This window comes from Mauremys reevesii, linkage group 3 (assembly GCF_016161935.1).
Source record: "Mauremys reevesii isolate NIE-2019 linkage group 3, ASM1616193v1, whole genome shotgun sequence".
Lineage (NCBI taxonomy): Eukaryota > Metazoa > Chordata > Testudines > Geoemydidae > Mauremys > Mauremys reevesii.
Window position 1 is genome coordinate 153,858,574 of NC_052625.1, and position 23,842 is coordinate 153,882,415.

General features: G+C 41.2%; 3 long non-coding RNA genes across 7 annotated transcripts in view; 1 reads left to right on the forward strand and 2 right to left on the reverse strand.

Moving 5' to 3' along the window:
* The window catches only part of LOC120401426, a 29,616-nt gene extending 22,015 nt beyond the window's left edge, over positions 1–7,601 (reverse strand). For both annotated transcript variants that reach the window (XR_005596443.1, XR_005596442.1), the window contains exon 1: positions 7,305–7,601. This is a non-coding gene — a long non-coding RNA (uncharacterized LOC120401426). The remainder of the gene's footprint in view (positions 1–7,304) is intronic.
* Positions 7,602–7,620: 19 nt separating this feature from the next.
* Positions 7,621–23,842, forward strand: part of LOC120401423 — a 50,452-nt gene continuing 34,230 nt past the window's right edge. Inside the window, exons 1-5 of one of the 4 annotated variants that reach the window (XR_005596435.1) lie at positions 7,621–7,948; positions 8,611–8,789; positions 18,067–18,235; positions 18,724–18,825; positions 22,290–22,369. This is a non-coding gene — a long non-coding RNA (uncharacterized LOC120401423). Of the gene's footprint in view, positions 7,949–7,988; positions 8,110–8,610; positions 8,790–18,066; positions 18,236–18,723; positions 18,826–22,289; positions 22,370–23,842 lie in introns of those variants that run through there. The other 3 variants (XR_005596437.1, XR_005596438.1, XR_005596436.1) reach the window with 3 other exon arrangements.
* On the reverse strand, positions 9,340–20,208 carry LOC120401425. Its single transcript, XR_005596441.1, has 4 exons — positions 20,127–20,208; positions 16,958–17,090; positions 16,281–16,411; positions 9,340–9,613 (listed from the first exon to the last, which is right to left on the reverse strand). It is a non-coding gene; the product is annotated as an uncharacterized LOC120401425 (long non-coding RNA).

The following is a 23,842-nucleotide window of genomic DNA, read 5'->3' on the forward strand; positions in this document are numbered from 1 at the left end:
AAAGACTCTGAATGACTTCCCTGTGTGGATCACCATATGGATATTGTTGATTTCACTCATGACATATACCCACAATATAGAAAAATCCCTGTCTTCTAACACAAAGGGCAGTTCAGCAGACTGATTCTGTGAGCTATCAGCTTCTGTTAACTATGCTGACATTTTACCATAAGAGACAGCAATTACAAACTTTAGAAAATATAACCTTAGAACTTTTTAATTTATATACATATAAAGTTGGCCCTTTTTTAAAACCAAAAGCATTTCATATATATATTTATTTTAAAAACAAATATATTCCATTGTTAAACACTTTGGTTGTTCCTGCTGATAAAGGGTTAATTGGGTTCTGGTGACACACTGAAGCAGATGGCTTAATCTCACACAGATATAAAGGAGGTGAGAGTGGCTGACTAGAGAGAGAGGCTCTAGAGCAGCGGTCCCCAACCTTTTTGGCACCAGGGACCGGTTTTGTAGAAAAAAAAATTTCCGCGGACCTGTGGGATGGTTTTGGGACGATTCAAGTGCATTACATTTATTTTTGTACTTTTATTTCTATTATTATTGTAATATATAATGAAATAATTATACAACTGACCATAATGCAGAATTAGTGGGAGCCCTGCCCCCATCTGACCCCCACCCACGTCCTGCCCCCCCGACTGCCCGCCCCCCTCAGAATCCCCGACCCATCCTGCTCCTTGTCCCCTCACCATCCCCCAGAGACCCCCACCACCCTGGGACCCCACCCCTGCTCCCAGTCCCCTGACTGTCCCAACCCCTATCACTCCCTCGCTGAGTCCTGACAGACCCCCCCCGGAACACCCAGAATCCAACCCCCATTCCCTGCCCCTGACCGCCCCCCCAACCTCCGCCCCCTCTCTGTGCCCTGACTGTCCCCAGGACTCCCTGCCCCTTAGCCAATCCCGCTGGCTCCAGCCTCTTACCCCCGGCTCCCTCCTCACCCGGAGCCTCAGCGCCTCGCCCGACAGCTGCAGCGTGTCCCCGGCGGGGCCTGAGCTCCGTCCCGCTCAGAGCCGCGTGGTGAGGGGGCGGGGCTGGGAGCTCCACGCCGAGCGGAGGCAGCTGAGCTCAGCCCGGAGGTCGCAGCCCCTCCCCTCACCACGTGGCTCTGAGGGGGCGGGGCTCAGGGGCCCCGCCGGAGACACGCCGCTTGATGTGCTAGGGGTCGGTTCGCGGCCCGGTTCCTAACAGGCCGCGGACCGGCACCGGTCCGCGGCCCGGGGGTTGGGGACCCCTGCTCTAGAGTATGGTGTGAGCAACACTGATGCAGGAACCTTAGAAGCAGCCAAGCCTTGGGAGAAAGTTTGAGCTGAACTTTCAACTCAAGCCCAAGGCCTGGCTGGTTCTAGAGTTCCTACATCACTATTTTTTTTTATTTTTATTTTTTTGCTTCAGCAGCACTCCAGACCTGCCCCCCCCATGTGTCTCAATATTTTGTTCATGTAATCTGCTGACAGTGGGCTCTGCTGACAGATTGGTGCAGTAGGCATGGCTGCAATACCAATCATAAAGAAAATAATAATGTTTGTTATAGTTAAACTATGCTAATAAACTAAACCACAGAAAGAGGGTGGATTTGGAGTCTACGTAAGGGGCCAGAGATGTTCAGACTGAAGTACACTTAAGTCCACGCACAAGCTGAGGTTCTGGCCCAGCACGAGGACTGTTTAACAGCTGGTTGGGAATGACATTTACTCACGTAATTCTCTATCAATTTGTTTATGGAAAAACATGTTACTGGAAACCTCAAAACTAGAAGGCTTATAGGGATAGGAAAACTCAGCTCTGGCCAGTCTTATTTACATAAATTATAATGTTGGTTGCCTACAGTTCCACATACTGTGTTTTGTTGCTTTAGTTGGAATTAATATTTGTTCTGATTGTATAAATTATAGCATTGTTACTGTAACTGTACTCATAAAAGGGAATAGGTATTGTGTAAGACATGCTTGCAAAATGTGGGTCACCATGACCGTACAGGTCATGGACTCCAGTTTGGGAACAGGATTCAAGCTCACAATATCGACAGCATTAAAGGTTAATAAATCACAAGTCAGACCCTCAAAAATCATGAGATTAAAAAAGAATCTTATGGTTTTGGGGCCAAAGATTATATTGTGTTTTGGAATCTGTCTTTTGAATTCCCTGTGTCCATCCCCTGTGAGCGTGAGAGTATGCCCCATATCTTCCTGCCCAGCAACTAATTCTGCCCCCAACCTCCAAATCAATCTTGCTCCGTCAGTTCTGACTGCCTAGCCCTGCGTTAGTTCTATTTGTCCCCCATCTCCCACATTTACCCAGCTTCCCATCAGTTCTGCCCTCTAGCCTCACCTCTGCTCCTCCTGGGGTTCTTCACCCTCTGCTCCCAGGCCTGGGGGCCAGCTGCAGTGGGGTCCCCTCTATCCCTTTCAGGCTGAGGGATCACTTCCAGGAACTCTTCAACCCCCTTTGTCCCTTCTCAAGGGGGATGTTGCAGCAAGGGAGGGGGGAGAAAGGGGAGCTGTCTTGTTGTTCACAAGAGGGGTGAGCTGCCTTAAGCTTGCCAAGTTCTTTCTGCTCCCTCCTTCCCTCTCTCCTCACTGAGGGAAGGGGTAGAGAGAGAGCACTGCAGCAGCCCTGACTGGCTACTTTTCCTCAGGAGGTGCCCAAAGGGGGAAAGCAGCCAATCAGAGGCAGGGTTTCTCCCAGGCCATGCTGGGATTTGCTAGAGAGCTGGAGCTTCTCCTGTCATAAGCAGATGGGTTCCAGCCCATCCAAAATTCCATCAATTGCCAAAAAAAAAAAGAAAAGAAAAAGAGTAAGTTGGCATGACTGAGCTCAGCAAGCAGAGGCTCTGTTCAAGGGAACCAAGCGCTCTCTCCAAAGTAGGGTGACCAGACAGCAAATGTGAAAAATCGGGATGGGGGATGGGGGGTAATAGGAGCCTATATAAGAAAAAGACCCAAAAATCAGGACTGTCCCTATAAAATCGGGACATCTGATCACCCTACTCCAAAGGCCCTGTTTTGTGTAGTCTCCCAGTTAGAGATTGGCAGGAGGAGTGGTTCAGAGCTGACTTCACGGTAACAACAGGCCTGGACCAGTGGTGGCAGTGCAGAGCTGACGTCACAGCAGGGCCTGACTGGACTGGAAGCGGCATAGAGCTGGCTTCACATTGAGGCCAGACCAACAGCAGCAGAGCCGATGTCTGGAACTCGACCAGGTAGCTGCAAATCAGAACAGACTATGCTGGGGTGGACTTCATTGAACTGGAGTAGAGAGACAGAAAAGAGCCAATCCTGATGCCCCTGACTACCAGTGAGTCTAACTAGAACTGTGAGTGAGATTTTTGGATAATGAGTAAGGCTACAATTTAGTCACGGAAGTCACTGGAAGTTATGGATTCCATGACTTCCAGCGACCTCCGTGACTTCAATGGTGGGGAGCTGCAGGGTCCCTCCCGCCCACGGGTGCCAGAAGTTGCAGGGTACCCCACCACCTCTGGTGGTCCTTGGAGCACCCCTGCTGCTTGTGGCAGGGTTCGCTGCAGCTTCTGGCCGCTGCAGGAGATGATGGGAGGACACCAAGCTTCACAGCTGCAGTGGAACCCCCGAGCTCCCACATGCCATGGGTCCCTGAGCTGAGGGGGGGGGCACCCAACAGCTCCCTGCCCCCACGGGCAGCGGGAGACCCCTGGAGCTGCAGGCAGCAGGGGTACCTGCAGTCCCCAGCTACCGCAGGTGGCTCCTAGCCCCTGCGCAGCTGCCCTGCTTCAGGTGATGTGAGGATCTGCAGATCCCCGTTTTGTCCCAGGTATTTTTAGTAGAAGTCAGGGACAGGTCACGGCTTCCATAAATTTTTCTGTTTTTGCCTGTGACATGTCCCTGACTTCTACTAAAAATATCCGGGACAAAACCTTAGCCTTAACTATGAGGGTTAACTGGACCCATGAGGTAGGTGGAGATTGTTTTGTGACTGGACCGCAACAATTCAAATTTGAATTGTGGGATGACCATACTCCTGACCTACTGACTGGTTTTTGTTCATTTGTGTGGGGGGGACAGGGACACGACAGGGTGTTTCTTTTGTTTCACGTATCCCCTTTCCCCCCAAATAAACAGTATTTGTGAGTCCATATTCCCAAACACTCCTTAGGGCCTGTGGGTGGGGATGAACCACCTTCAAAAGTGACCAGGGAAATTAATTTTTAGTTTCCCTGGCCTGGAAGGATTACAACTCAAGATAAGGGAGGTTCAAGACATCATTTGATTTACTTTAGAAAAGGACCCCTAGACGGCCTGAACCCAGCCCTCGTTCCTGCTCTTGGCATCAGGGATTCTCAAACTGGGGGTCATGACCCTTCAGGAGGTCACAAGGTTATTACATGGGTGTTCACGAGCTGTCAGCCTCCACCCCAAACACTGCTTCACCTCCAGCATTTATAATAATGTTAAAAATAAAAAAAAGTGTTTTTAATTTATAAGTGAAGGGGGATCACACTCAGAGGCTTGCTGTGTGAAAGGGGTCACCAGTACAACAGTTTGAGAACCACCATTATTTTAAGTTACCACAGACTTTAAATTAAGCACACAAATAAGTTCAGAGCTGGTAACGCATGGAGCAGTAGAGACGAGAGGTGAAAAAGCTGGCATAACTGCTGGGGAGGTGTTCAATATGGGGAAAACAAACATAGCAGGATGCTGGCAGAAAGGCTGAAAGGGCATGTCTTCAATGCAGGGAGTGTAGAAAATGTGGCCAGCTAGGATGCATTTTGTGATGATATAAGAACATAAGAATACAGGAACTGATCTACTGGATCAGACCCAAGATTGGGGCAAAGAAGTCATTTAGCTTCTCAGAAATGTTCTTATCTTCCTTAATGGCTCCTTTTAAATTCTATGGTGATCCAGCAGACCCACCGACTCTTCTGCAGACTTCTGTTTCTAATATACTTAAGAATTTCTTGCTGTCTCTTCCTATACCTTTAGCTATTTGCTCTTTGAAATCCATCTGAGCCCTCCTTATTTCTCTCTTACATGTTGCCTGTTTTTTGCTCCTGTTTCTTGACCTCACTAGGGTTAGATTTCTAAACTGAAGACTCTCGCTTTTGCTTATGTAACCTTTCGACCCCTGCCATTTAGCCATACTGGTTTACTTACTGCCTTCCTGGTTCCTTTCTTCTTGTGAGGAATACGTGCCTTTTGAGATTCTATCATTGTTGGCTTAAGTAGCATCCCTGCCATGCTTTCCTTTACTTTTGAATTTAGGACTAATCTCTTCATTTTATTGAAGTCTCCCTTTCTAAAGTTCTGTGTCACTTTTGGTAACTCACCACCATACTGAAGATACTTATAGTCTTATTGGCTACTCTCCAAGTGATTGTGTTGAAGACTGGGATAACTCATAGGATAGTAATACAAACCCCAAAAGTAACAAATTATTGGTTTAACAACCCCACTGATCTCACACACACAAAACCCTACAGTGTTTAATTGTTTGTGTTAAGTTTCAGAATCAAATGCTTTGCCAGCTTGGTTTAAAACAGTATATTTTATGTTTTGATTTATTCTGAAATATAGTTAATTTAAATTTGTATTTTCATCTAACAAGTCTGCAGTAATTACTTATAAATAATGGAAAATAGGTAAGTCTTTATGGGGAAACTAGTAGCTGAAAGCCTGTGCAACAGGCAGTTGGGCCACAAAATCTATTTGTGCAGTCTTCCTCATACAACTAATGAAGTTGTTGCCTGTAAATTACCTGTAGAGTAAGGGTGGTGATTGGTTGAGTTACTGCTGACAGGTATCACAATAGTCTAGGACTCTTAGCATGCCTTACTATAGCTGTACACCATCCAGGTGTAAATTGTAAAGTCAAACTGGTTGAAAGCTTAAAAATTAAAGAGAGTTTAATAAATGATTGAGCCTGGTGATATTCTGAACAAAGAACTCTCAACCATGTTTGTAGCTGCTTCTATCACTTCACAGTGACTCAATAGACATTTTTGGCTTCAGCATAATACACAGAGTGATGTTCCAGGAATCTTATTATATAGATTATTGTGCAGTCCCATCAATGGCTTCCATAGGACTGCTCACAATGTGTAAATCTCTGCAGGTTTGGGACCAAGGTTTGTTTATTATCAGGTTAATCCAAAACCATTTGTGTCACAAAACCACAATTACTATATTTTATATATAAAGTAAATTTCATGCATTTTCTAAGAAATATAAAAAACTATAAAGTAGAATGAAAAAGCATGTAATGAATCTACTGGCTTGTTACTAGGTATCTCCCCCTGACTCTGGCTGACCTGGAGGGGAAAGCTCTAGTCAGTGGAGGCTAGTTACCTGTTCAATGTCCAGCTAGTACAGAAATCTATAGTCCATAGAGTACCAAAAAAGGAAGTAACATCCTGAAACCAGTGGGGACCTGATTCAGGAAAGAGCCGGAGGCTGAGTGGAAACAGGAGCACCAGGTCAGAGGTAGCAGCCTGGGAACTGGCTATGGGGGAAGACAAGAAAGCAAGGAGCTTAAGAGCTTGGTCTGGAAAGCTAAAAGTCAGGCAAAAACTCATGTTGTTAGCACAGTAGTGGCAATAGCAAGAAGATACAAGGCAGTGGCCAGAAGCCAGGAAAATGGTGTAGAGGGATCCCAGTAATATTGTTATCTATCTTTTTAATCCTGTACCATGCTGCCCTTAGTGGATAAAGTTAGGAACTTAGTTTGATCTTTATTGTAATTGTTGGAGTTTTACCTTGGCTACTTGCATCTTCTGTTTTTGCCAATCAAAACAGGTTTTTTGTGTTACTTATTTGAAACAGGAGTATTTATGGGAACCCTCACCAAGGGCTGCAGCCTATACAATCTAGTGCATGGAGGACTCACAGAGCTAGTCTCCAAACTTATGGTATAATGAGCATTTAGAAGGGACTCCTATCATAGGATATCCTGCAATAAGGTTGCCAATTATTTTCTGCAATTTGGCTGTATAACTTTCTTTGTGAAAGCTTAATCACAGTTTCCATTATTTATCAGTAACTTCTACAAACTTGTTAGATGAAAATAAAAATTGAGATGAACTATTTCAAAAGACAAAAATAGTAGCTTTTTAAACAGAATTGGAAAACTTGATTTTGAATTTTAACAAAACAATGTTAAAGACATCAGGGCTTTTTAATTATAAAATGTTTCTTCATTTTTTGCACATTTGTTACTTGTCTTTGTAAGTGAACAACATATAATCAAATCAGAATCTCTTAAGAATTTATACAAAATGCATTTTTAGTACAACTCCTTACCGAAGTGGCTATTACATTCCAGATAAGTTGCTTTACAATCGCGCCAGCACTACCCCTCTACGCAGAAACGTTTGCAAACCGACAGCTTACTGCGAATGCCTTGGTCTACTTCCTCCCAGCTGTTCTGCACATCTGGCCACAGCTGGTTTATTTCAGAACGGAGCTGTGTAGGGGCGGATCTGCAGCCTCCTCTCTCCCTTCTATTGGCTCATCCTTATGGGACTCTCCGGGCTTGCTGGCATTTCATTGGCCTGGCTTGCCCCCTTCCCCCCTGAGCTAATTGGAGGAGCCGGGATGGAGGGGACGGAATCCCCTTTGGTTTATTGGGAGGGGGGAGCGGAGTTATGCCCGGTCACCTGCAGCTCGGGCAGCTGTGGTGTCTCCGGCGCCTCACCCCCACCTCTCGCTGCTGCTGGGGGCTCCGCTGGGGGGAGCTGGAGCTGCCGGGCCCGCCGCTGTCAGGGGAAATGGCCAAAGACAAGCGACACACACAAAGAACATGGCGAGGGAAGGAGGAGTCTGAGCCGACGGCAGCTGCGCTCCCCCGCCCGAAGGACAATGCCCAGCCCACTCTGGCCCAGCTGCCACCCGGCTCCCGGGGGAGGGGGCTGTTTTCCCAGGGCTGGGCGCCCCTGGTGTCTCCGGTAAGTGGCTCCCACTCCTGTCCTCTCTCCTTCCCGGGGGACGGGGGGAAGGTCGCCGCAGTGCGCCCCAAAGCCGAGCAGACCCCCTGCCTGGGGCAACTTTGCCGGAGTCGGGAACTTTGCCGGGGGCTTGGGCTGCAGCCCGCCGGGAGCTGGCCCAGGTAGGGAGAGGGGGCGCCGCTCGCTCCTCTAGACCTGCCCCGGGCGTGCCGCTGCTCGGGGAGGGCGGGCAGCTGCGCCCCGGCCAGGAGCAGGCACCAGTCCCGCCTGCCCGCGCTGGGACTCGCCCTGAGAGGCGTTTCCTGGGGGCGGCGGCCTCTTCCCCCGCCCTTGGCCGGCGCTCTCGCACCTGAGGCGGGCGGCTCTGGCCGTGCAAGCTCCGCTTATGTGACCAGCCACCCTCGAGGAGGGGGAAGCGGAGCCGCCGCTCGCGAAACTGTAGCCGGGAAAGCAGCAGCGGCGGCGGCGCTTGGGAACTTTTCTACGGGGTGTTCGCAACTTGTCTGACATGCGGCTGGGGCTCGGGGCGGGTGGGCTTCTCGGATCCCCCTCTCGGGTCTGGGCTGCTTCTCTGCAGCCCTGCCGGGCAGAGCAGCGAGAGCGAACCCCAGAAGTAGGAGCAACCTGTCTGCTGGGTCTCACCTGTTGTGTTTTGGTTCCAGCCTGCCCCACGCTGTAACAAACTACTCGCAAGTGCTACTGAACAGGACGCAGCTGGAGTGAGATCTGCAGCGACTGGTACTTTAACCCACCCTCGCCCGCTGTTTGCCCCCAGCCCTGATTTACTCTGCACTGCATACAGGAATTTTCTGTTTTCTGGCAGGAACAAAAACGGGAGCAGGTAGAAAGAAATTACATGTAGCAACTATATTTTGAACTCCAATTAGGGTGACCAGATATCCCGATTTTATAGGGACAGTCCCTATTTTGGGGTCTTTTTCTTGTATAGGCTCCTATTATGCCCACCCCCGTCCCGATTTTTCACATTTGCTGTCTGGTCACCCTAACTCCAATGTCCTTTGATGCCTGACACATCGACATTACTATATCCTTATAATTAGCTGGAAATGTCTGAGTTTAAGGAAGCCTTGAAAACAATTTGAAGAGGTGCTTAAAATGATTGCATAATTTCAGCTTTAAGGATATCTGACATCTGCATACTTGTATCTTGTAACTTTAATTGTGGCTAGTATTTATGTGCGTTAAACGTAGCTTTACTTAAATATGACCAAACTTAAAATCATCTGTGGCTTTGATCCTCTGGCATACCATAGTAACATAGTCTTAACAGATGTTAGTTTGTGTGGATAACTATCCAGAAGAAAAATATTCTAACTATGCCTCATTTAAAACAATTAAAAGTTAGATTATTTAAAAAAAAAATTGAGTGGGCATGCACAGTCAACATCAGTGTGCAGAAAAAATCTCAAGATAAACTATATCAGATCTCTAACTCTGAAAAGTCTTTTCTTACATTTTCAAAGTAATTCTACTTGTATATATTTACTTCAAAGTTTTTAATCCTTCTGTCATGTGATTGTTGACCATGTAAAGTAATCTTGACTGTTCTCAGGCCCTCTGGAGTGTTTTCTTTTTTGTCAGATTAATATGTGCAGCAACATCCTTTCTTCAAATCCATTATTCATATTTGGAGTTAAAACATGCCTGTGGAGGAATGTGTAATGCATCATTATGTAGTTCTATCAAATACCATTACAGAAAACTGTATCTCTTTTTAATTACAGAAAAAGTGAATCTGCATTGTCTCCCTCTGTCCTCCCCTCACTCACCCATAAAAATCTTGAATATATTTTAACTTTATTTTGAAGGTCTTGCTGATGAAAACTGGTATTGATATGATTGTTTTTGTGACAGTAGTTTCCTGAGATTAATCAGGGTTTGTGTCCCGTTATGCTAGGCCTTGTACAACTATATAAAGACCTACAGTTTCAAAAATTACTAGTGATTTTTGGGTATCCAATTTGAGATGCCATTAGAGGCCTGATTTTCAGAAAGTGTTGAACACTGATATCCACTGAAAATCCGGCTTTAAGATATTCCTAGAATCTCTAGCCACTAAAAACTTACCTATGAAGATAAGTGACAGTGAAGAGGCAAAATAAAATACATATGTGATCTTTTAAAATCATTATTTATTTATTTATTTATTTATTTATTTATTGTGGTCACAGTCTCTTTTGCCAAACTTGTGACAAAGTTATGTTCTTCAAGAGTTACAGCCACGAAACGTACTCAGTTGTGTTCTCAGAAAACCTATACGTTCTAATGTTGTAATTTACTAAGCTTTCATCCTGTGAAACAAACTGTTTTTCCCTTGTGGGTTAGAATGAAATGAAAAAAGGGTGTCTCAGTGTACTTGATTAAACACAACTAATAAAAGACAGCTTAGTCGTATTAAAGCCGACAATATAAATACTAATTAATTTATCGAAAATAAGTTATCTATCCCTGTATGTGCATACATAAATTTAGGTTGTGTAGAATTTAAATGTAAAGATGACATTACTGATTTAGAGGGTGCCATTACACATTGACCAAACTTAAGAAGAATATCTCTTTAAAATCTGTTGACATTTAATTGACCTTTTAAAGTTCATTCTGTTAATCATACTCAAAGCGCTAAAGCTATGGTTGACTGCTCTGGTGTTCTTACATTCAGTCGTGCTCAGCATATAAATTCTACAGCATAATTGCTACTTATTGAGTAAGAGTTTCTTTTCTTCTCTGAAAATGAGAAAGTTTTACTTTGCCTCAGGCTGGATACTTGTTGTAGAGTTTGGATTCAAAATTCTTTCATGTCATTAATTGTTGTGTAGGGTGTGGCCTCTAGTTAGAGAGTAATGGAAATTTTTGTCTCCTAAACTGCATTTTTTTTTCTCTTTCCTGAAGCATTTTCAAATAGGGAAAGGTAACCTTGAAAGGTTTAAAGGTTATATTTGTCTAGCACAAATTAAAATGCAGGGTTTCAGTATTTTCTCTATGAACCTTTACATTAGCATCTTTTTAAAATAAAATCTAGTCATCTTAATACTAACATTCTGAATATAAAATATTGGTTTGGAAAAAACTTAGCTCTAAATGCTAATAGTTGTACATGGGAGAAAACTCTTACTACTGCATTATGGCTCTTAGTCACAGGACTCTTTTAACCAAAAATTGTATAGATACTCAAAATAGCAATATTATTGAGAGGCCGCTAGTAAGGGGTCTAATTGAGGATTAATTTCTGTTACATCTATGTTCTAAAGGCCAGATTTGTAACTGAGGTAATATCTCCTGCTGTATATTTTAGCATTTCTGGGATTTTTGTGTAGTTTGTAGATTAGAATTAAATTTTGTTTTCCTGTGTATCAGTTTTACAAGTAATCTCTCTTTATGGAAAGTAAGGAAAGCATGTAAATGCCGACAATGAAATCTAATACCTGTTGGTCCTAATATCAATAGCCCTTCATATCTTGGACACTACCATTGAAAATTAATTGATTCGTTAATTAAACATATAAGTACTTAAAAAGATTGGACTGCAAAAGAGAGTGATGATTGTTTGGATTTCTAAACTATTTTCTTGACGCTGAAAAAAGCAAAACCTAGAACACTCGATCCTGAATAGAATGCATACAATGCAAAATCAGAAATTGTTTTTCAAGCTCGTTCTCAAGTCTTGATTTTGCAACTGCATGGATGCAGTCAGACCCCTGCCAACTTCACTCTGTGCGGGGACTCTCCTTGGGAAAGAGGATCAACCTCCTGAGGTCCCTTCCAACTCTGATTCTATGATTTTATGCGTGCGCGTGCACACACACACACACACACGATCAGAAAGTTCTGATAGGTAATTAATTTACCACATCACTAGTGATCTAGGTCAAACACTAAAATAAAACTATAGTGTGTCTGTATATTGGTGAAGTTGATGAAATAAATTGACGACAACCCCAAGTAACTTAGTTTAATCATGTTGGTGTCTATGGAAAGATGAGCTAAAATTCTCTGTGTATTCCATAGCTGATATACTTTCATTTTGTATTACTCCTGGATTATACAAATGCAGCTAAAGAGGATGATCCTGCAATCCTAACTGTGAAGCTGATGTGAGCTTTGGCAGAATAAGGACTGTAGTATCAGGCCAAAACTAATATAAATTTCACTGAAGTATGTAAGGTTGTGTAATTGGAGTAAAGTCATATTTCTCATTGAATAAATGGTTTAAAAATAATTCGTAACACTTCATGCTCTGCTTCGGTTAAAAAGTTTCTAGGACAAGATGGAAAATGGAAATATGTACCACATTTTCCTATGCCTGAGGATAGTATTCTTTCTATGCAAGCGGCAGGAGACTTGCAAGATATGCAAGTGATAAAATCTTGACTGACTGACAGGTATTTCCTCAAAATAGAAGTGAATATATCTTAGTGCCCTGTTCTGTTTTTTATTTTTTTTATTAAACTAAAACACCAATCAGACCTATGTTGATTGTGTCTAACAAAAATCTTTTTTAATCATTTACTATCAAAGCCTCTGACTGCTATTGTTTGGAGATAATATTATGGGGTGATTTTTGTGAGCTACCTTTTGGGAATTAGGTGAAACTAGCAAACTTCTCTCTAGAATTCACACCCTGGTAATCCTGACTGCAGGGCTGTGCAGACAAGCCCTTAAGGAAGAAAACCCTCTATCAATTGCTTACCAGTATATATTAACTAACAGTTACGTTAGAAAAGGGTTTCATAGGCTTATTAAATGGTACTTATTTTTTGCATTTAGAACATCCTTTCAACCAAGTATCTGGAAGCACACTTACCAAGTGAGCATTATTGACTTGGACTTAGGAAATTTGGGTTCAATTCTTGATTCAGCCGCAGATTCCTCTCACTTAACACAGTGGTTCTCAACCTTTCCAGACTACTGTACCCCTTTCAGGAGTCTGATTTGGCTTGTGTACCCCAAGTTTCACCTCACTTAAAAACTACTTGCTTACAAAATCAGACATAACTATAAAAGTGTCACAGCACACTATTTCTGAAAAATTACTTTATCATTTTGCCTGTATGAAATTTTTGAGTTGATGTACGCCATGGAAGACCTCTGCGTACCCCGGCGGAGAACCACTGACTTAACCTGTACCTCAGTTTCATGTCTGTAAAATGGAGATGATACTTTACTACACCACTGTGGTGTTTGGAGGACAAATCTATTAATAATATCAGGTACTCAGATACTATTGTGATGAGGGCCATATACAGATGTTAAGCACTTTGGGGAAGAGAACAAGGTCAAGGTTTTCAAAGCCAACTAGTACACTCCACCACGCAACACATAATCTCAAAGTGAGGCCAAATCCCTTAGTTGGCTTTGGAAATCTTCACACTTGTGCATTTGTATGGCATTTAGAGCACAAAGGGCCCCTTTTGTATTGTTATAATATTAACTCACTGGCAAAGTCAGGAAAAGAACATGCGTCTCTTGACCCTGTCTTTCCAACAAAGCACTGTTCTTATGTCATCCTTCATAATTCTTTATCACGTTACTATAATAGATCTAAAATGTATAGTAGTTCTTTAGAGTTTACACTGGGCTTTCAGAGTAGGAAGAAAATATCTGAAGTATTAAGAGGCTACTTTAAGTGCTATGTCTGCACGTTATAACTAGGGGGAAAGGGTTGGAGTAAGAAGAGAAGAAATAACCCAGATAATTCTGACCTCCAGTGATTGGCTAAGAACATGATATAAAAAAAAAATGGAGGCTCACTTGATCTTTTCACTCACCCCTTCCTGGTTTAAAACTTCAATGTGTCAGTACTGGGGGAAATGTGAGAGATGCATACTAACTAGTGCCCAACTATGGCTTATTTAACTGGCCTATTTAAATAGCTAACCCCCTTTAACTGAGTTACTTGGTCTAATAGGGATCTTTTAACTGGTGCTTTTTTTTTTTTTGACTCAGTTACATTTTCCTCTACTTCTAGAAAAGCTGTAAGAAGTAACTCTTTAATCAGTAATTGCACTGGAGGTAATAGGAACGTAAAGGTATAACATTAACAGGATTTCAGGTCCATGACCCTGGCAATAAATGTCAACACTTTATCCCCTGGGTCATGGTATTTAATTACCAACCATGGGAACATAAAGGTGTTAACTGGCTTATAGGTGTTCTCCTCTTCACCTTACTCGCCTCAATGCAATATTGATACCCAGGAACAGGGAATCCTTCATAAATCAACTGAGGGCTAGAATTCAAGCAGGTTTGGCCTGCAGTGAATACCCCACTCTATATTTGATGACAATTAGAGTTAATTTACTATGTGCTTCTTTAAGGACAAGAATGTTTCCTTATTTTAGCCATACACTTCCCTGTAAACAAGCCTCTTATAAAACCATTTTAATATGTGGTGTTAGTGATGATAATTTGTGCAGAACACCCAGAAAATAGTTGAATTGCTTTGTCAGGGCCGCGCCCAAGATTTCCTATTATGTATGGCACAGACTGGTATATAAATACCATGGATGTGACGTTAGCAACCAACTAATACATTGCACTACGTTTTAGTGAGAAAACTTTGACTAAAGGCATTAGTTCAAATTCCTGCTCTTACGAAAGTTCTATGGGATCTGTGAAATCTTCACAGATCTCTGCTTGTTAAGATCTTGACTAAAAAGATCTCTGTACAGTAAAAGAGTGGAAGTCAACTTATCAACACCTAGTTATTTGAGACTATGTAGCCTCTGCCATGATTTGAGCTAATTGTTCCTAGGTGTCTAGGCATTCCTGTTCTCTGTTTCTGCGCACAGGAAGAGTGGCAATGAAGAGGAAAAGGTTCACACCACTTTGTGTTTTCTCTCTTCCTGGGGCAGCCAGGGGCCTGCCTGATGTAAATTTAGAGCTGTCTCCAGGCCGTGGGAAGCCAAAACTAGTTTAAGCACAGGGCACTCTGTAGTTGCCTGCTCCCTACCCTGGAATGCTATGTGGGGGCTGGCATCATTGTGGCAGCTTTATGCCATCTAGGGAGTTAATTGAGTATACCTAGGAGCTACCTTTTGCCTCATTAAAGGCTCTTATCTTATGTACTTATATGGCCCCCATTACTGGAGTATCTGAACAGTTCACAATCTTTAATATATTATCCTCCCAACAACCCTGTGAGGTAGGGATGTACTATCCCCAGTTTGACGATAGGCTTCTGTGCTTCACTTACTTCCCCAATTGACTTGCCCACCATCACACAGAAAGTCTGGTGGAATGATGACTTGCACCAGTATCTTCCCCAATCATAAATTAGTGCTCTAGCCACTAGATCTTTTTCTCTGGCAGAGTGGTGTAAAGGAGTCTTAGGCCTCAGTTTTCTTCTACACTAGGTATGTCAATATTTAACCATACCTAGGGCTTGAAATATTCACTTGACACCTACATGCCAGAGTGAAAAATATCTGCACCCCACCCCCATCCCTGAAATTTAAAAGAATAAAACAATTTTCTACTGTTCATGTGTTCTGTAGTGAACTGTAGACATTGTCAATCAAATTTACTATTTAACTTTAACTTACTGATAGGGCTGATCAAATAGCAGGAAAAAATATTTATTGAATATGTTCAGTGAATTTCATCTCTATTCATCTAATGCAGGGGTTCCCAAACTTGGTTCGCGGCTTATTCAAGGCAAACCCCTGGCAGGCCGCGAGACACCTTGTTTACCTGAGCATCTGTAGTTACGGCCACTTGCAGCTCCCAATGGCCGTGGTTCGCTGTTCATGGCTAATGGGAGCTGTGGGAAGTGGCGCAGCCCGGTAAACAAAGTGTCTTGCAGCCTGCCAGGGGCTTACCCTGAACAAGTCATGAACCAAGTTTGGGAACCCCTGATCTAATGTATTTTCTGTGTAGCATTTGCTCACCTAGAGCTGCCTGTGTTTTACAAAAAGTGTTTGTTATATAAATTATTCACTGAATATTGGTGAAATTTGTAAAATATATTTCAGTGCTATTTAACAGGTCATACTGCTGCATTTTTCTTGCTTTTGTTGTATGGTTCACAGTGGATAATCCTGAGCGGTCTTGTTTCTCCCTTTTCTTCTTTCCTTCTATTCTTTGTCCCTATACTGTGTTTTCTCTGCAGTCGTCTTTTCCTAAAAACTCTCTCCTCCTCCCCTTGCTCCCATACTTTTCTGTTCTAACTTCCCATAAAGTCCGCCCTCATATGTCTATCCAGGCTCCTGTAGGACCTGGAAATTTTTACCTGACCCTAATAACCTGAGGAAAAAACTTACAGGCCAGAAATGGCAATGAAAGATCAGGGGTTCCACTCCCTAGGGACAAATACCTTTATAGGAGGGAGTTGGGATTCTTCCGACCAGAGATCTTGAACTCCCCTTGGATGACTCCATCTTTTGTATGAAACTCTTGCTAGTAGGTGTCTGAAACTCAAAGTAGCTCTCTCTGCCTCTTCTCTGGCTTTTAGAAGAAATAAGCAATATTTCAGCTGACCCCACCCCCAGTTTCCGTGCTCCCGTCTGAGAGCCTCTCAGCAGTTTCAACAGTTGTTGGGGCTTCTCTGCTACTTTCTCTTCCCCAGGTTCCTGGTTAGAGCTGGTCAGGAATTTTTGGATGAAACTTTTTCACTGTAGAAAAATGCCCAGTTCATTGAAGCAAAACCTTTTCATGGGAAGATTGGTTTTGACCAAAAAAAAAACAACAAACCCTTTTTTTGATACTTGAAATGTACATTTTTTTTTATTAGGAATGACTTTTCATTTTTTTATGTTTTTACACTGTCAAGTAATTTAAATTTTGAAACAAAGTTTAAAAACAAAATCATAATGTTTCAGTTGACCCGAACCAGTTTTTTTTGGGGGGGGGCTTTTCAGTGTGTGAAATTTTGAAATTTCAGCTCTTCATCTGATTTGGGATGGTAAAACTTTTTGAAATTGTGAAAACTGTTTCCTGCCCAGCTGTACTCATATTTGCTGCAATAGAGGCATGTATCTTTGCTACTCTTACCTTCCTAAAGTGTCTGGTTTTTGGATCTGCCTCCACTTGTTGCTGCTCCAGGCTGTCTGGGACAGCACTAGAATGAAATTGACTTGATTCTTGTCACTTTAAATGCTGCTCTTAGGAATCTGGAAAAACAACTCTGAAAATATAGTTGTCAGTTTTCACTTACTGCAGCCAAGGACAGCTCTGAGCAGCAGGAGAAGTCTTGGAACTACCTGTCTGCAAGCTTAGTAACAAAGCATTTCATTAATGTATCCCAGTTTTGCATTTGGAAGGCTTTATTCTCAATCATAAGGGCTAGAAACTTAATGCTTCAAAAATCAAAGCTTAGTTTCTGCAGAAAATGACATTGGGGAAGCTTTCTGTTTGCTGTGGGCCAGTGGGTTTTTTCCATCCCTGACTATGCTTCTCAACTGTCTGAAGCCCAAATGTGGGATGTTGTGGGCTGAAGACAGAAAAGGAGGGATGTAAGAAGAGTAGAAAGGGAAGCTTAAAATGAAGTGAGCTCAGTTCTCAAAGATATTTTCCATAACTTAAGTATCAAGGTTAGTGCTTCTGATGTAAATAATTTACATTAATGAAATTAGGTTAATAAACTTAATGTATATAATCCTGCAGTGCCTGTAGTTTTTTTCCCCCCGTCACTGCTTCTCTGTTCAGTTTTAGACTCTGTCTATGCTGCAAGGAAGGGGTGTATGATTCCCCTGCTTGCGTATGCATATTCACAGTAGCGTTCATTGAGCTAGTGCAAGTGTAAAGAGCAATGTAGCTGGGTACTGCTGTTGGCCGCTGTCGAGGTACAGCTGAGCCTAAAACTGGTAGGTATGTACTTGGCATGGCTTAGCCACCACTGCTGCCAACAGTGCTACCATGGCTACACTGCTGTTTATACTCATGCTGGCTCGATGAGAGCTACTGAGAGTATGTGTACACGGACTGGGAGTCACACCTCTAGCTTACAGTGTAGACAGATTTCAAAGCAAAAGACAACAAGTTACTGGGGCAGATGGCAAATCTGGGAAACTTGTATCTATCTTTAGTTGATTTACAGAAAAAGGTATGCAAGGTACTCAATACTTGCATTTCAGTAATTGTGTTCCCTCTCGTTGTAACAGTTCCACCAGAAGTACTGAAGATAGGATCCAGCTGCTGAGTGTGCAACTTCAGGAATAACCTTTTCCCCACTCCAAACTACTAGCCACAGCAACTTGCTATTTCACATTACCACATGAAAATTGCATCCACTTCATTGTGGATACTTCTGTCACAGATCATAGATGCAGAGTGAGTTTACCTGGAAACCTCTTGAGTGTATAGGAAAACTTTATGTATAAATTTCCTAAAAATATTGAAGAATTGATAGGTTTTCTTAGCAGGTATTGGCACTAGGTCTGTGTGGTATTATCACTTACTTTAGTCCTGTGCCCCATAGGGTCTTGTAAGCTTTATGAAATGGTCCCAAAAACTGTTTCTACACAAGCAGTTAAACCTTTTTCAACACCTGCTGAAGGAGGCCAGGGGAGTCAGTTTCGTGCAACCATTACCAGCCAATAAGTCATTTTCCTAAAATTTCTAAAATGTAGAACAGTAAAGTGACATTTGCTCTCCAATCCAACTATTTGACTTGAAACTTGTTTTAATTTACTTCTAGAAAACAATGTTAATGATGGGAGCCAGATGATATGAAATGCTAACTGAGCTTCTTTAATTACAATAATCCATTCAACTAATTTTTGTAAATGTATAATACAGTTCATGTCTTGAATTTCCAGGAATATTCTCTTAATGGCCAAGCAGTGTGGTGTTCCCTGGTTGAGTGTGCAACTTACATAAATTATAATGGAAGTTGAAATAGGAAGAATTGGGCCCAACAAGTAAGTTCCTGGGTTTTTTCCCCCCCAAATATTTCCACCTGGAGACTGTTTTAATACTTCTATATAACTCAATATATTATTCATCCTCCTAAATAAACCACATTAAAAAGTGAAACTTACATCAGACAATACGGGGAGGCATCTGACATAAAGCACTAAGTGTTGTTCAAGCTGTATTTTGGGAAACTGATAAATCTTTCCTATTAAGATGTCTGAACTGTCACTTTACGAAAGTGAGATGGAAAATACTGTGCTGAATTTCACCTGTCTGCAACTGCACTCATGTTTGCTCAGTGCATTGGATTCTGTGTATCAACTCACAGCTCTAAAATACTGAGTCAAGGCATTGCAGAACAGGCACAAACAGCTTTTATTCCCAACTCTGAGATATCAACAAATAGTACACTTTTTCTATAATATAGTGGACTAAGAGCTGAACGCCAAATTAAGTCGTAATTTCCCCCTTATCCCTGCCTGTACTCTATGTGATAGAAATGGAAGGATGAAAAACTTTGGATTAATGTTAAATATGAGAACAAAGTCTCTGCCCAGATAAGTTGTAATAAGTAGACAACGTACAGTAGGGGAATGGGTTGCAACATGCGAAGGAGTGACCTTTTTTTTTATCATGGGTCTTGTAAATTCCCCATGTTTTGGTTTGCATTATTATTTTGTTAGCATTTTGACATTTAGATGAATTTAACTAAATGATTAGAATTTACCTTTATGCATTTGCCTGTGTCATTCTATCCATATTTCAGGTGGTGGAAAAGTGGAGCCATTTTAGTTGCCCAGCTAACTTTCAATAGTAGCATGAGATTAATTTGAATGACAGTTTTGTCACCTTTTTTTTATAACGATTTTCTCTTGCCCTTCTATACCACCTTCACCAGATAATTCATATAATTTTTATTTGACATTCTGTGAAAAACTCAATGGGCTTATAACAGAAATTTGCTTAGTTACACTACCACTGATAACATGGAAAGTTATCATGCTAAGATGTGAACATAAAGGCACAAGTTTATGAAAACCATCCCAAAAGTGTATTAGCCTGTTGGAACGCTCTTTAATTTCTCAGTCATAGTCGTTCAAAATCTCTGCATCTACACCATTAATATATAAAAAGCTTTAATTACCTAATATTTCTGTTTTTAACACATTTTATTTAATGCTTTAAATGTACATATCCTGCTAAATGAATTACTTTACAGTATACAAATTGTGCATAATATAAATTGGAAAATCATCATATAGTGGAAACACCTAATCTTAAATTGTCTTGCATAAATGGCCCTTACCTTACTGGTAAAACTGTCTAGCATTTTAGATGTGACCTTGCTTTGACTTTGATATAGATCTAATCTGTTTATCTTGCAATAGCTGAAAGGGAACCATACATGAGGAAAATGATATAGTGTATTGTTGTGACACAGTGTCCTTCATCTAATGAATTCAAACAACTAAGATCTTGTTAGTCTCTCTCTTCCCTCCCCCACTCCACACTTTTTCTATTAATGAATTGTAGATATTAGATTAGCCTTTCATCTGTCAATTTATTAATCTTCAGTTTGTGACAAGGTATAATTAAACTGAAATCTTTGCCCTCTGCTATCACTGAATTATATCTAGTTCTGCACTCCGTGTGCGTTGTGTTGCACGGTGTGTGTTCGCTCGTTTTCTGCTTGGATTACATTTTACAAGAGTTTTAAGAGTCCATAATGAAGGAAATATTTTCTTAACCTTTGTTTTGCTATATAGACTCTACAAAGGGATTTATTAAGTAATTCTATCTGTAACTCGCTGAAGTGGGCATCTTAGTGAGAATTTCACAAAGTTAGTCTCAGTCATTCTGCTATGTGGAGGGAGGATCAATCTCTCTGGTCTGGAGTGTACGGCTGCCAAGTGCTAAGAATTCCTGGAATGTAGAATTGCCACAGCGCTAATAAAGTTTGCTTTGTTCCCTTAGTGACTTGACCCATTGAGGAAAATGTGGTTCCCTAGCAAGTTTTAATAGCTCAAAGTTGGTAGTGAATAAAGGGAAAGACCTCAACATAATTGTGCTTGTTTTCACCTGCTGCCTGGAAGATTAACTTTCTTAACCTTAGTGTAGAAAATATAACCCCTGTGTTTTGAAATAGTGAGTTATGAGGACTCTTCACATTTGTTTTTTTGTAAATACCATAGATTTCTGCATTCCAAGTAGCTATATTCTTTCCATAAACTAGTTAGTTTGCTATATGATAACTTCATTTTAAGGCAAGTTCCAAGGAAAATCATTTTCTCCTTATGGCACTTTAATCACTTAACTAAGTGTCTATGGTTTTGAATTAATTTGGAAAAATAGTTGAATTCTTAATCTTCAATTTCCCCCTTCATTATCTTCATAAGAAAACAGGAGTTAGGATGAAGAAACCAACTGCAAAACTGCACAACTGAGACTCGTTATGTCAGATATTGTTGTGTTTTTGATCTGTGGTAAATACTGTAATTCTGATAACTCTGTGTGGTGTAATGGCAACTGGTTATCCAAAACAGAAAATTAGTAAAGTTTTATTACCCATTTAAACTTTGCATAAGCTTTCCCAGAGCACGCTAACTCTCTCCCCCACCCCCACTTATCTTCTGCAGTCATTCTGGAGCAAAGGTTGAATAAGTTAATTTTAAGATCACATAGCTTCCCCCATTCCTCTTTGCAGAAAGGAAGAAAGCCAATCCCATCACTATATTAAAACAGTCTTAAAATTAGATCCTCTGTTTCAGTGGATAATAAAAGATCTGTCACTATATTTACAGATACAGTTTTATGTTACTGATAAGTGAACTTAGTAGATTGCATAGTAATGCAATAATAAACACCACCATGACTGTTCTATTAGTGTCTTGGAGGCACAAATAAGTTGCAACAAAGCATGCAAGTCACTTCTTCCATAAATCTTTACTGTAATACTATACCATATGTAAAAGACAAATTATATAACATTTGAGTATTAACTATACCTATGTTTCAAACTATTCCACTAGAAGTCATAAGTTATCTTATTAATAAAAACATGTGAAAACAGGCTACTTTATACATTTGCATGTAGCAAGATGGCAACATGGAGAGAGGTTGTACCAGTCTTCTTAAGCAACTTCCTTGGATCCTCCTGTTCATAATGTGAAGTAAACAGCTAAGGAGTGTGTATTGCTGTTGACAGTGAGCGACTGTAAACATCCTCGACTGGAAGCTGTGAAGCAGCAGATGGGGCTTTCAGTCGGATGTTTGCAGCTGCCAACTGCCACAGACGTCAAGAAATGTTTGACACCTAAGCATAGTAGTCTTTTAGTGTGCTAGGTTTCTGTCTGTTTCAGAGACATGGAATTAAAACAGTAAGAGTGGAAATGTTTGACTTCTAATGTATCTTGAAATGTCTCTGTATAAAATCTAGTAATAGTTCATAGGGTTTTTTGTTTTTTTGAAGGAATGATGTGAAATGTAAACCAGTAAAATCTTAGAGGGATGAAACAGGAATTTCTGGAACACTGAACTATTATAGTGAAGGTGAGATCTTTGACTTAGAAAAATGCTTGCTCAACTTTAAGTGTTAAGCTAAAAGAAGGCTTCATACAGCTAAGTGTTTATACTGTATGGCTCATATATCAGGTCCCACTAAACTTTATAAGAGGAGTCTGTGTATTTAGCTTATCTTTGATGGTTCATATAGAATTTCAAATGACGCCTTTTAGGAAACTAAGTGAAGCCTGCAAGATTTCAAAAGGGAGAAATATACCAGCTATAACAGTAAAGTAAGAATTCAAAACTCAGCATTCTTGGAGAAGAGCAACATTTTTAACAAAATTAGGGGGGAAATGGCAGCATTTCATTGGACTGGTTTTTGTGGCTCATATATCATGTTGTGTCTCATGTATAGATATTTTCAAAAAATAAAATCTAATGATATTTCTTCCCCCAAAACAAACAAAGTCAACATTAATTGGACTCCCCCAAAACAAACTGACTTTAAGACAATTATAGGCCCTGATCTTGCAGACTTCTCTGTGCTTGTGGATCCCTGTGTTAGCATAAAGCTCCAGGGGTTCAGCTTCACAAAACAGTTTGCAGAATTGGGATTATTGTTAGCGAAGTCATAACTTCATCACAGGCAAGACAGGAAAAATAAAACTGTGTCAGAAGCTCATTCTTAATTGAAATTGCTAGGAAAAGCACTTAAATGTTAAATTTTAAGATGAGATTCAAAATATTTCTGTGTATTAAATTTGTTTAGATAAACATAGTTCTGTTTTAACACATCTTCCTTTTGTCAGTTTCCTTTCTCAGAAGAAAATATGTATGTTTTAGTATACTTCAGTATATATTTATATAAAAATAAATGACCAAGAAAACATTTGAACCCTACTATAGCTCTGTGTTATAAAAGAGTTAATATTCCTGGACGTGATACTCATATTGACATACTTATTCAACCCAGAAGCAGTGCTAGCCCTTTGGGGGCTATAAGCAGGAATACACACAACACACATTTAAAAAAACAAATAGGGGGCTCTACGCAATTGCTTTGTCTGCTTATGCCTAGCGCCAGCCTTGATTCAAAGCCATATCTCTGTGTCAAATACAGATCACACTTCCTTGACCTCAATGTCACTAATCCATGTTTTAGCACACAGCTTTAATGTAGATTTGCAGGCTTGCTGTTCATTCAGTTTGTTTTATTTTGTATTTCGGTAGTGCTTGGAGGCTCCAATCAGGGTCAGTGCTGTACAGTATACAGGGAGCTGTACAACACACTGTAAGAGACAAGATCTTCAGGACTGAGATTCTAATCTAACTGCAAAAAGATAATTGGAGGAAGAGAGGGAGAGAGAAAGAGGTTAACCATAAAAACACATTGCATAAATTAGCTGTCTGCATTACATTCGATGGCTTTCAGTTGTCCGTCTTTTCGTTCTCTTATTTTAATTATAAACAAAATAGGATGGATAATCCCTGCTAGCCATCTACCTAGCCATTGAGTTA